The sequence below is a fragment of the Microtus pennsylvanicus genome, chromosome 11 (assembly GCF_037038515.1).
Source record: "Microtus pennsylvanicus isolate mMicPen1 chromosome 11, mMicPen1.hap1, whole genome shotgun sequence".
Lineage (NCBI taxonomy): Eukaryota > Metazoa > Chordata > Mammalia > Rodentia > Cricetidae > Microtus > Microtus pennsylvanicus.
This window is the reverse complement of record NC_134589.1, coordinates 85964360-85977813: the sequence shown is the minus strand read 5'-3', so window position 1 is coordinate 85977813 and position 13454 is coordinate 85964360. Positions and strand designations below refer to the sequence as shown.

The 13454-nt window shown below is 44.7% G+C and overlaps 1 protein-coding gene across 1 annotated transcript in view; it reads right to left on the bottom strand.

The window, feature by feature from the left end:
• Kcnip1 (potassium voltage-gated channel interacting protein 1) overlaps window positions 1–13454 on the bottom strand; it is a 371905-nt gene that overhangs the window by 345807 nt on the left and 12644 nt on the right. The window lies entirely within an intron of this gene.

The following is a 13454-nucleotide window of genomic DNA, read 5'->3' as shown; positions in this document are numbered from 1 at the left end:
CGGGGAAGCCCCCATTCGGATGCTGTGGTATAGTTTACTAGATGCTGCCCCTGGGGGAGAGTCACGAACGGCGAGGAGGGAATCTCTCTGTATTATTTCTCACAGCTACATATGGATCTATAATTACTCCCAAATTCAAATTCAATTCAAAAAGAGAAAGCAAAGTCCCAACAAGGAGTCTGACTTTAAGAGGTTGCTTTATGCAGTTTTCCAGCAGAATCAGTAAGCAGGCATGCCTAGCTTCCCCTGCCCCGTGCATTAGCTACAATGACCTTTACTTCCTTGGGACTGGCCTCTTCCAGCAAGAGCCACACCCATCTTCTCGCAGAACTGCATGGCCAGGGTGCATGTGAAATAATAGATATTTGAGTGTGACAGAGTTCGATGAGGAGGAAAGATGATCTTGGCAACAATGGCTGGCCTAGAAACAGAAGGCCCTCACCTACCCTGAGTGAGTCACTACTAATGGGCGTCGGGGCCTTCCTGTATTTATGCATTCTTTCTCACAGGCATGACTTATACCTACAGAGGTGTGCCTGATCTGCTCTTCAGGTGGCCCTTCTCCTAAATCAGACACCTCATGGAGATCAGAGGCAATAGGACCCCTGAGCTTCTGATTTGAAGAATAAAGAATCCTTGTGAGGCACCCTAGGAGTGCCAGGTCTCAGACGGCTTCAGCTCTCCAGCCAAGACCATGACTAGAAGAAAGTGGGTCTCTTCCATTTCCGAAGACTCCCGAGGGAAAAGCTTTCCTCTCCTTTCTATAAAACTGGAAGGCAGAAAGGATGGAGAGATGCGTCTGATACATCCTTGCCTTCAAGGAGCTGTTCTTCTTCTTGCTCCACCCCCAGCCCCATCACCCATTATTAAGGGTGGTAGGAAACCTGAATTGAGTACATTTAAAATCGTGTAACGTAGAAACCTTAACTTTTGTGATTTGGGGAAATAATTCCTGTTTCCCTCTAAACCAACAAGTTTCAGTCCCAGTTTCTTCTGCTGTCAACCCCCTTGGGTCAGCCAGCGGCAAACAGGTGGTTGTGTAGACTGTCCAGTGCCCTTTTAGTTCCCCTTGTATTTGGAGGGATTTGAAGTCTATGAAACATTTGGGAAGAGGCTGCTTGAGTAAGTGAGGCTGTCCAGCTCTTTACCAGCCAAGGTCCCTCCACAGGCACATGAAAGAGAGGCAGCAAATGTTTGTTGGAGGCACGGGTGTGGAGATCCCCCCTAGAGCGTAGGGCAGCGATCCTTAAACACCCAGAGACACATGAGGCCACAACCCTTTGGTAAAGATACTGAGACAGAGATTACATTGTTTCTTACTTGTTCTCCTAAAGACATGTGGTCAGAAGTTCCACATCAAGATAGTGAGGTATACCTATCACCGCCTATCAAATATAGAACTTTGATTGGAGTCCAGATGCTTGGTTAACTAGATTGTAAAGATATCTTCAAAAAATATACAAGGGTGAGAGATGGCTCAGTAGTTAAGGGCGTGCGTTTCCCTTGCAGAAGACTGGGGTTTGTTTCCAAGCACCCACATCAAGAAGCTCACATCTGCCTGTAACTCCAGTTCTGGAGGGATCTAGCACCTCTGGGTTCCAGGGGTACCTGCACTCATATGCACATGCCTATGCCTACACACACACACATGCACACATACACACACACACACACACACACACACTGCACACAATTAAAAGCAAAAATAAATCTTCTAAATGTAAAACTATGAAATTTCTCTTGATAAAATTTTGTAAGATAAAATTATTTTTCATAAAATGTTTTTGTAACATGCATAGATTTATTATTATTTTTAAATGAAGAAATTGAAACAGGATATTTTATAGTTCCCAGTTTTACTTTGTAAGACGGCAACTACTAAGAGCTATAACAAGTCCACACCAACACTCCTTGGATCCTCAATAGTTTTCGAAAGTGAAGCAGGTCTTGAGCACAGACAGCTTTAGGGGGTTGGGTTAGTGCGTCTAGAGACAAGGATGATGCCTCTCCCCATCGTGGAGATATAAAGTTGTCCTCTGTACAGTGCTTCTGATTCTGACAGAGTCACAGAGGGAGGTTTTAGTTCTCTGGCTTGCCTGTATCTCAGTTCATGATACTACAGAAGGGTCAACGGCTGGATTATCTCTTTACCAACAAGCAATTTCCTGGATCATTTATTTGCACATGAGATTTAATGCATTCAATGCAAAATTCAGGGTCTTCCTGGGTTACCTAACTCTCCAGTTTCCCTACTAATATAAAATACGATGTCATCAGCTACTTTCCCTAAAGGGTTGGGAGATGGGGAGGGGAGTTTTAGAGCAGCGAACTCCAGACTGAATGAGAATCAAGTGTGTGAAATATCCCCAGGCTTGTTCCTTCTCCCAAGCTGCAGTCAAAGGAGGGTTACCGGGACTCTGATTCCCTATAATCCTCATCATTCCACACAACCCACACTTCTGATATGACACACATGGAATAAAATCAGAGGCTCACTAAACATACGCGTCCTCAAAACGGGTCTTCTTCTTCTTCTATGCACTGTAAAGGGCAATCTTGAGTGAGCACACCAGCAACCTGTGGAGTCTCCTGCTAACTCTGTGTAGCATCAAAACTGCCTTACACCGCAGGAAGCTCCCATAGTGTCAGAACTGGTTGGTGTCAGAGGAGAAATAACTCTCCCATCTTCTGTCAGCGGCATCGCCAGGGAGAAAGCCCTCATATTTCCACATTTCTCTTCAGTGACAGTCTACATCAACACTTTTGATGAATAACTCACTGGACCAAGCTGCCGCCCTTCCATCCTGGGATATATTTAGCTAACCACTCCCCCAGGCGGCAATCTGTCATCCCTAATAGTAATAAAGACTAACATTTGTGGAGCACCTGTGTGCCGGGATGGGGGGCCAAGCCTTTCCACATACGCCTCATTTACTGCTAACAGAACCTTTCAGGTTAATATTGGCATCTCCATTTCACAGATGGGATAACTGAGGCATGAGGAAGACATTTATTAACTGGCCCTAGACATTAGCAAGTAGAAGAGTTGAGATTAAAAAACAAACTAGACAGCACTGCTTTACTATGGCTCTAACTACTGAGCCTTGCTCTTCCATCTCTTCGCTTACCAAGTGTGCCAAGGCCGGATGTTGAGAGCCTGGGTGCTGCCTCCATGGCGCCCCCACAGAGCCCAGCTCTCACAGCTTCCCACCCTAGTCCCCTAAAGAAGAAATAATTGAGAATATTTCCCAAATATGAGCACTTGAAAGGTGGGTGCTGCCAAGAATAACTGGGGCTGCCTACAGTCTACCAGAAGCCACAATTGCTGGCCCATAAACCATTTGGCCACTTGAAACCCAGGCATTCTCCACTCTCCTGAATGCTTGCATTGCTAGTTACTACCACAAAGCAGAACAGAGGGGCAGCATTTAATGCGACTTTCTCTGTGGTCCCGCTCTTCTCTCAGCGACCCTTCCTTTCTTTAGTCAGTGTTCACAAACCACAGACTTAATAATGATCTCTAGAATTTTCCCAGTCGTTGACAACATAATCATTTATATTTATCTTTATCATTAATAAAAATTTGGCCAGGCGACATCTTCTTGGCATCCAACTAAAGTTTTCGTGAATATGCTGGCCGTGGTCCTTCGCTCTTGTTTTTTTTTTTTTTTTTTTTCCCGAGACAGGGTTTTTTCTGTAGCTTTGGAGCCTGTTCTGGAACTAGCTCTTGTAGACCAGGCTGGCCTTGAACTCACAAAGATCCGCCTGCCTCTGCCTCCTGAGTGCTGGGATGAAAGGCGCGCATCACCACTGCTCAACTTTGCATTTTTTCCAGCCCTTGAAAGTGAATTTCCTGTCCCCAGGAAAAACACTAGTGGGGAACAGTCAGGATCCTCGATGAAGCGCCTGACACCATCCTAGGTTTGCAGCCACACACTGGCCCGCTTCCGTCAGCTCTTGGATCTCACTTCTTGTGTGGAAATTGGGGACACATCCAAACAGAACTGGGTCTTGGGTGCCCTGCTCCCAGGCCATTGCACCAACAAGGCGCAGACAGCACTTATTTTCTCCCTATAGGGCATCTCTTCAAGGGATGGTTCTTCCTACAATTTCAGCGCCAAGCGCCAGCTCGCTGTGACATACTCGTAGGGCCCCGACTATATTTTTGTGTTTGTCTCTGGTGATAGAGCTTGTAAGGAAGAAAATTTAGGAAACCAGGAGTTCAGATTGGCTTGTCTATGGCCTTGGGCAGTTCATTTCACTTCCCCGAGGCTCAGTTTTCTCAATTGGGAACTGAGAGACACTTTATTTGTTTTATAGCGTGCTTAGGGTGACTGAGTGAAAATACTCAGCAGAGTCCCCAGTGCATTGAAGATGCTCTACACACGCCTGCTCCTTCCCAGAAAACCAACCTCCCCACTCCAACCACACAGATTCTTTTCTGTTGAGCGCTCTGAGGACGCTCTATTGCCATGCCTTGTCTCTCTGGCTACTTTCCAGCTTCCTTCTGGAGAGTATGGCCGAGCACTGCCCTGTTCTTCCTTTCCCTGTTCATCTTAAAAATGTCAGCCACATAGCAATGGGCTGTCTTTACTTGAAAGTTCTTGACAATCTCCAGACAAACTTAGATCTTGAAGGAAAGCCATCTTGCCCATGGGACCCATACCGCTGTCTTGTCACGCCACCTCAAGAATCAAAGGACTTTTACTTTGAGAGTCCACTTCGTGGCAGAATCATTACCCATAATAATGATAGGTCTGGACAAAATAATCTTCCCGGTGTGAGGCAGCCAAATCCCTTGGCCCAGAAATTGGGCTTAATTGGAAATTAAATTGCATTTCCATGCCACCTGCAGGATGCCTGTACCCACAGCTAATTCATCAAGGTGATGACTTACCTGGAGGAAACCCTTGGGAATGGAGTGGCTGCCTCAGCAAAGCTGCAAGCTCGTACCCAATGAAAGAACTCTCTTAACCACTTAGTTTGAACTCCTCAAGTTTCTTATTTGGAGTTCCGTGTTCCCATTAACCACTTTTCTGCCAGGTGTTATGACAGGACCTAGAAATAAGGCTATCAACGGAACCTGCTTCCATGTTCCGGTGTTCACGGACCAGGGGCAGAAGAGTCATTAGGCAGAAGATCCCAAAGTCACAGCATTTAGTCACTGGGGGCTGAGTAGCACAGGGAGATAGAGAGTACAGGGCTCAGGTGAAGGATTTGATTTTTGTCTTGAACACTGGTGCAGACAGTTGCAGTCAAGGAGGGGGCTGTGCTAGCCAGCCTCTTTGCAAAATTCTGAACTAGTCATTCCATCATCGGGACAGGAAATGGATATGCTACAGTTTTTATCATCTCTGGTATATTTACTGATTAAGAGCCCAGGGCTTAGAAGGTGAGTCACTTGCCTGAGGTCACCACTTTGTATCTAATAATCACAGAACCGGAATGGAAACTTGGGTAACTTCCAGAGCCTTTGTCTTTGGACCCTATACTCTAGTGTCCTCTTATTTCCATCGACATTTAGATCTGAAAAAGTCTGACTATAGCTGCAGCTATTAGTATATGCAGTGCTCACCCTGATTCACTGAGGGTTATCAACGCTTGCTAGAATTGCACTCCTTGTCTTTCTGTGTCTCTCTTTCCCTCTGTGCATCTCCCTACCCCATGTATGCTTATGTGTGTGTACCATTTGAGAATTAGATTCAGAAACACAAAGCATAGGACACAGAAACCAGTTTATCTAGTTAAGAATTCAAATGTGAGGGGGACAAACAGACAGGGACAGACGGTGACTGACTTCGTGGAGTTGACCTGGAAGGACCAGGCCACTGTCATTCAGAGTGGACAGCGTATGTTCAACAAGATCATAGCAGAGGAGATCTCAGATCCAGGGAGAGATGGTTATCTAGCCGTAAGAGTCTTAGAACTCCAAACAGAGGGCATGATAATAGCATCAGCGCATTATGTTATTGTTGAAGTACCAAGGAAGCAGAAGGAAGGAAGAATACAGAACATGACAGGAGAGAAACTCAAGGTCGCATACGGAGACAAACCCATCAAAATAAGAGAGATTTCTCAAGAGAAACTCTCAAAGTCAGGAGGGCATGAAATGATGTATGTCAAGATCTGAAAGGCAATAACTTCCAGCCTCGATGACTATATCCAGCAAAGTTACCCTTAATGATGGAAGAAAGAGCAAAGACTTTCTGTAATAAATACACATGACACCCAAAGAGACAAGCAACTGAGGGTTGGGAAAGTACCAACCACCATAAAAATATCAAAATGACAGAAATTAGTACCTAGCTTTCAATAACAACTCTTAATGACATCAGTTCTCTGATCAAAAGATACAGAAGAGCAGATTGGATAGAAAATAGGGCCCAGCAGTTGGTTGTCTTCAAGAACTGTACCTTACTGGCGAAGACAAGCAAGACTTGGGGTGAAAAGATAGAAAAAGGAATTCTAGTCATCAAATGGAACAGGAAAAATGTAGGTATAGTTATAATGATATTTCACAAAATAGACATCAAGTCAAAATTAGAAGAGATAAAGAAGATAATTTAAGGCACAGGCTGACCAACTCAACTGCCATCAGGGCCCAGATCCAGTGAGTTGAGGCAGCCCACTCTAATATCTACTCAATCCACAAGCTGCTGGACCATGTGGAGGAGCTGGTGGTGCAGAAGCAGACCCGGGAGCACTTCATTACCTCTGAAGATGAAAACCTGAGGAAGCATGGCTGTGCTTGCAGATGATGACAGCCACCGGCAGCCACCACAGACCTCAGGGCAGCTCTGAGGAGTTTGAGAGACCAATGGAGTCTCTGAGAGGAGGTACCGAGGAGGCGTCAACAGAGCCCATAGTGTCTGTCCCTGGAACAACTGAAAAAAATGAAGGTCAGCCAGGTGGTGGTGGCATACACCTTTAATCCCAGAACTCACGGAGGCAGAGGCGGAAGGATCTCTGTGAGTTCAAGGCCAGCCTGGTCTACAGAGTGAGTTTCAGGACAACCAGAGATACATAGAGAAATCTTGTCTCAAAAAAAAAAAAATGAAAGTCCTATTTTCATGTAGACTCATGAAATTGGAAGGAAAGATGGTGGAACAGAGCCTGAGCCCTCGGGAGAGAATGACGAAACTATAGATGCGCCAATTGGTGATACGGAAGTGATGTGGGAGCCTTGCCACAGTGGACAAAAGACGCAGCATGACTGAATAAAGCCAGTCTTTGGCCAGAGGGCCAGCCCACAACACTGTTGCTTACTGCGTTGGGAGAAGCAGAGTTCAGGGATGTGGCGCTGCCTGCAGGCTGCAAGCACAGTGGTCATGCCTGGTGTCTTTCGGGGTGGTGCACATTGAGAGTGGGGAGGTATGTGGTGGTGAGAAGCTTGCTCAGATACTGCCTCCAGACACCCCGCCTAGCTGCAGCATCACCCTGACTCTAGGCAACAGCAGGATAACCAAGATAAGTTTTGGCAATGGTCCAGTATTTATGGTGCTTCAGAAATCAGAAACCTTGAGCCAGACCAATGATTCAATGTGGTGAGTATTTGCATATAAAGGTGTATTTGCATATAAAGGTGGTCTGTGTTACAGCTCAGGGACATGCTGGCATCCATGGTCCATGCTGCTGCCCTAGACCGTGTCTAGGCCTGAGGCCCATGTGAATGTCTGTGGTCTGTGCTGCCTTTGGAGACCAGCTGGATGCATGAGCTCTATGTTTATCTTTTGAGGCCATGTTGATGTTTAAGATCCTTGCAGCCATCACTGACCATGTTGATGTGTGTGGTCCATGCTGCGATTGGAGGATCAGTATGGATGTCTGAGGTCTATACTCTCAAAGGAGCCCATGCTGATACCCATAGTCCAGGTTACCACCAAAGGTCATGTGGATGTCTGTGGGCTGGGATGCCTCTGGAGGCCATGTTGTTATCTGTGGCCTGGGCTGTTGTTGAGGGCCATTATGGTACCCACGGTCTGTGTGTTGATATCCATGGTCTGTACTGCCTCTAGAGACCAGGCTGAAGTCTATTGTCTGTGCTGACACTGGAAGTTGTGTGGATGTCCGTGGTCCCTGCTGTCACCAGAAATCATGTGGAAGTCTATGCACCATGCTGCCAAAGTGCCAGGAAGATTCTTTCTGCAGACTCACAGCTGAAAATGAGAGACAGAAGGACTCTGCGAATGTGCCCCCCACTCCCAAAAAATTCATCTAGACAGGAAACCATTGAAGAGAACTATTAAAACTTGCTCCAGGGAGCCAAGCATGGTGGCTCATGCCTTTAATCCCAGCATTCAAGGCAGAGGCAGGTGAAACTCTGAGTTCCAGGCCAGCCTGGTCTATATATAGAGATTTTTGTCTAGAAAAAGCAACCCCTGAAAAAACAAACAAGCAAACAAACAAAACCAACAACAAATTGTAATAGGGATGCTGAAGTGTAACTCTTCACAGCTGACGGCTTCCGGTCGGGGTGAGTGGGGAGGGATTGAATTTTCTTTGAGGGGCTGGCCACTGGGAGTTTAACTATGCTCCAGTGAGTATATGGGCAACACAAAGTGGATTAAGTACTTTTTCCTTTTCTTTTTTTCCTGTTCTTTTTATTCTTTTTTTTTTTTTTTCTGGGAGGAAATCACAAGGGAGGGGAGTCGACCTGGGAGAACTGGGAAGTGAGTATGATCAGGGTGTATTATGTGAAATTCCCAAATAATCAATAAAAATATTATGTTAAAAAAGAAGATAATTTAAGGGAGAAATCCCCTAAAAATACCCACATCAAAGCAAAGGTACTCAGTTTTAAAAAACAAACACTACTAGTTGTAAAGGTCCAGGTTGATCTCCACAGAATATTTATGGGTGACCACAACCATACTTACGAGTAGACAGGTCAGACAGAAAACAAACAAACAAAACATTACCAGAGTTAAATGGCATCACAGATTAAATGAATTTAACAGGCACCTACAAAATATTACACCCAAATATTACAGAATATACATTATTTCCTGCAGTTCATGGAATTTTCTCTAAAATGGACCATGTTTTAGGACACAAAGAAAAATAATTTTGTGCATTTTATCCAAGAAATCAACTGGAAGAGAAACTACAGAAAATATTCAATCCATGGAGGCTTAAAAAGATACTATTTAAAATTAATTAATGGATCGTTAAAGAAATAAGGAAAGAAAACATAAAACTTTTAAAATCAAATGAAGATGAAACACAATATACCAAAACCCATGAGATACAATGAAAACAGTCCTATGAGATAAAATTTATATCTGTATTTTTTTAAAAAATCAGAAAGATCTCAGATAGTAACTCAATGATGCAGCCCAGTATCCGAGAAGACCAAGAGCTCAAACGTCCAACCACGCATATGGAAAGACAGCAGAAACACCAGTCCAGAAATGAATGAAATGGAAATAAGAACAACAGCACAAAACCCCCAGTGAAACAAAGAGTTTGTTCTTCAACAAATAAGCAAGACTCGCAAACCTTTAGTTAAACCAACCAAAATAGAGAGAGACCCAAATTAACTAAAGAGATTAAAGAGGGAGACATTATAACAAATACCAGTGATGCTTAGAGCCCCGTTAGTCTACTCTGGAAATCTATCTTCCAAGACACTGGAGACCTAAAAGAGATGAGCACATTTCTAGATTAACCCACCAATATCAGCCAAGAGGACCTAAAGTACTTCAACAGATTTAGAGCAAGCTGCAAGTTTTAATCAGTGATAAAATAGTCTCCCAACTGGAAAAAAAACAAGCCTAGAGGGGTAGGGGGGCTCTACAGAACTTTTAAAGAAAAATTAACACCAATATTTTCAAACTATTCCCCAAAACAGAATGGTAGGGAACGCCACCAAGTTCATATTACAAAAATCACAATTACTCTGATAACCATATGAATATGTAAATAACAAAAAGGAAAATTATTAACAGATCTACCTGAAGAACATGGGAGTAAAATCTATTAATAAGATTCTTATGAATCAAATTCAATGATACATCAAAAGATTATTTATTTACCATGTTCACGTTCCATTTATTCTGGGGATCAAAGATTGCTTCAATGTATTCAGATCAATAGATGTATTGCATCACAGAATATACTAAAGGATAGAAAAGATATGGGTATATTGATAGAAAAAGAAAGGCCTTGGACAAAGTCCAATATCCTTTCACAATAAACACCCTGAGGAAACCAAGGATATAAGGAGCCTATCTCAGCACAGTGAAGGCTATATGATGTGATGGACCTACATCCAACATCATACTAAATGTGAAAAGCCTCAAAGCATTTCCACAAAATCAAGACTATGACAGGGTCATCCACTTTCTTCTCTCTTATTCAATACAGCCCTTGAAGTCTTCGCTAGAGTAATAAGACAATGGATGTGAATAACACAAGTGGGAAAGAATGCAGACTTTTTAAGAATGAATCCTAGATAGCTCCTACTCCCAACTAAAACTTAGGAGAGTTGTTTGTTTCTTTTTTAATTTACATTTTCCACATGCACGTCTGTTCGCGGATTGGGAACATGGGGCACATACCTGTAGCTCTTCACCCAGCATTTCCAAGGACTGTGTAGTCACAGTAAATGTTCAGAGGTTCTATCAGTAGATGAAGAAAATGTATGTATTTTGCTTCTATTTATTTTACTGACATTTAGATCATCATCTCCAACTTTCTTTTATGGGGTGGGGGAGTGTTTGAGACAGGGTTTCTCTGTAGCTTTTTGAGCCTGTCCTGGAACTTGCTCTGTAGACCATGCTGGCCTCAAACTCACAGAGATCCACCTGCCTCTGCCTCCCAATTGCTGGAATTAAAGGCGTGCGCCACCACCTCCCGGTTTCCAACGATCACTTTAGTAAACACTGCAATAATTCCATGGCAGACACTTGTGAATGAGAGGCTATGTGCAGTACACATGTCATCCGTAAGCCTAGAAGAGATTTCTTTATTAGGGTTGGATGGGCAGTCTCCTGTCTGGCTGCGGTGTGGGAGGAGAGACACGGGGAAGAAGTGATAAGGGCTGGAGTTCAGGGGTAATTCTGGGAATAACACTGAAGTCACAGACAGAAAATGATTCACAGTTCCAGTCAGGAACATCTAAGAAAAACAGTGAAGTTGGAAAAGAGAAATATTGGCTATGGCTTTCTAAGGGTTCAGTGGAGGTTACAGACAGTCAAGTAGAAGGAGGTAATTAATGCCTTTCTCCTCTTTCCTGTTTTCTCCCTCCTCCTCTTTCTTCCTCTCTCTCCTTACCCTTTGAGCACCCCTGTGCCAGACCTTGTGCTTAATGCTGAGCATTCTTAGATAACTAAGGCATGACACAAGCTTTGAGGTCAATCAGCGAGTCACGTGTAGGCCTGGAGAAAAGAGCCCAAGAAAATGGGACTTGCGAGTCCCTTCCCAGGTAAGCCTCACAGGGTGATGCTGAAGGGGGAGGAGTTCTGCTGAGCCTGAGGTGTGAAGAGCCACCTACTGGAGAGCTCTCGCCTGTGGGAGGAGTCAGAGCACACTATCCTGTGTCCCAGACACCTTGCAGAGAAGGACCTGCTTTGAGGGTACAAAGCTCCAGGATCTTGCCCATTTTGTCCTCAGTTTCTTCACCTCTACCTAGGAGGCTGATAGCGGAACTCTCCTTGACTGCTGCTACGGCTTTGACCTCACTCTCATGGCCAGTTCAGGCTCTCAGAAGCAAGTGACGGTTATGCTTTGAAGTCTAAGATATAATCATCATGGGGACAATGTCTCACACCTGCTTTTTGTCTATATCCTGCCGCCCTGGGAGGCAGAAGCCCACAGGGATAGAGTAGCAGATACTCTTCCAGGTCCAGCCTTCAGTGTGCAAAGAGAGACTGTTCTGTCAGAGTGTCCCTGCCCAGGAGACTACGATTTGAGGCTGATTTCCCTGCTTCCTGCGGAAAGGGTTCCCAGGGGAACGTTAGCCCAGCCACAGGTGACTGACCTAGCATTACCTCTCAGAACTCTTCCACCTGTTTCTCTGAGCCCCAGGAGGATGATGCAAAGTGGGGGCTTTGCTCTTCTTTCCCTTCCTCTGCCGAAAGAGTGAAAGAAGTCTAGCTGAAGGCTGTGCAGGAGACAGGGATGGTGCTGGATGCTAATGTCACTCTGAGTGGACCAACTGTTAGCTCTCCTGCTCTACCCACCAAGGACGAGACTCTGCTTCCATGTAGAGGAAGGGAAGGCAAAGAGAACAGTGGACAAATCTCTGACCAATTTCTGACCCACGTGTGTCATTTTGGTGAATCAGTCATTTTTCCAGGACCAGGGAACCCCTGATTTTACAGTTATACAACAACAGGAAACTTATACTTAGTTCTTACAAACAGCAGCAACATATAAAAGTAAGAACACACTGTCATTATGAACCCCAGTAAGGCACAAGCCTGTACTCCATACTTTTGTACATTTCTTCAGCCGGCTTTCAGAATGGGCCTCTCTGTACCCATTGTATAGATGACAAAACAGAGGAGTGAGTTCCTGAGACATCCCCATGTAATACAAGCTGTGTATTACAAATGGTGTAATACAAATATTGTGTAATAAAGATGGTGGTGTGTGATCTGGAGTCTAGTGAATTCCAAGGTCATGCTTTCAGAAGGTCCTGGATATTCAGTGGATGAAAGAGAAACCTGTGCAGGGAACATTCTGTGCCTGCAGCTTCCATAAACATTTGCACATGACTTCATATCTCCAGAGATGATCTTCTCACCCAAATGGAGCAGAGTGGATATCATGTCATTCCACCCCTGGTTCAGAGTCTGCCTCTTTTCATAGTGAAGTCAATCAAACTGCCCCCAGCTACAGTAACTAAGGAAGAGATGGCTCTCAGATTGATGGGCTCAAAAGTCAGAGGGCAGGCAGTTTTGCCAACGGTAAGTGTAGTTGGGAAGATGTGTCGGAGGAGGGGGCTGCTCATTCATCCCGGCCGCCCAGAACCAAAATAACCACATGAAACTGTATTAATTAAAACACTGCTTGGCCCCTTAGCTCTAGCTTCCTATTGGCTAACTCTTACATATTAATTTAACCCACCTCCATTAATGTGTGTATCACCACAAGGTCATAGCCTACCAGCAAAGTTTCCGCACATCTATCTCTGGTGGCAGCTCCACAGTGACTCCATGACTCCTCTCTTCTTCCTCCCATAGACATGGGAAGGCAAGGAAATGAGACTGGAGCCTTTAAACAGTATGCTGGGCAGAACCTGCAGGGTCAGCTTTGCTGACAGCAGAAACACCAGCTGGCTGGGTAGCATCCTCAGGGCCTTGGGCTTCTAAACTGTCTGGACAATCTCAGCTTCCATTCAGGACCTGCTATGTTGGCCGAGTGCAGGGGAAACAGTGCTGGTCACCACACCGTCTCTACCCTACAGAACTGGACCCTGGTGGATAAGCATGGACGGTATGGAAATACAA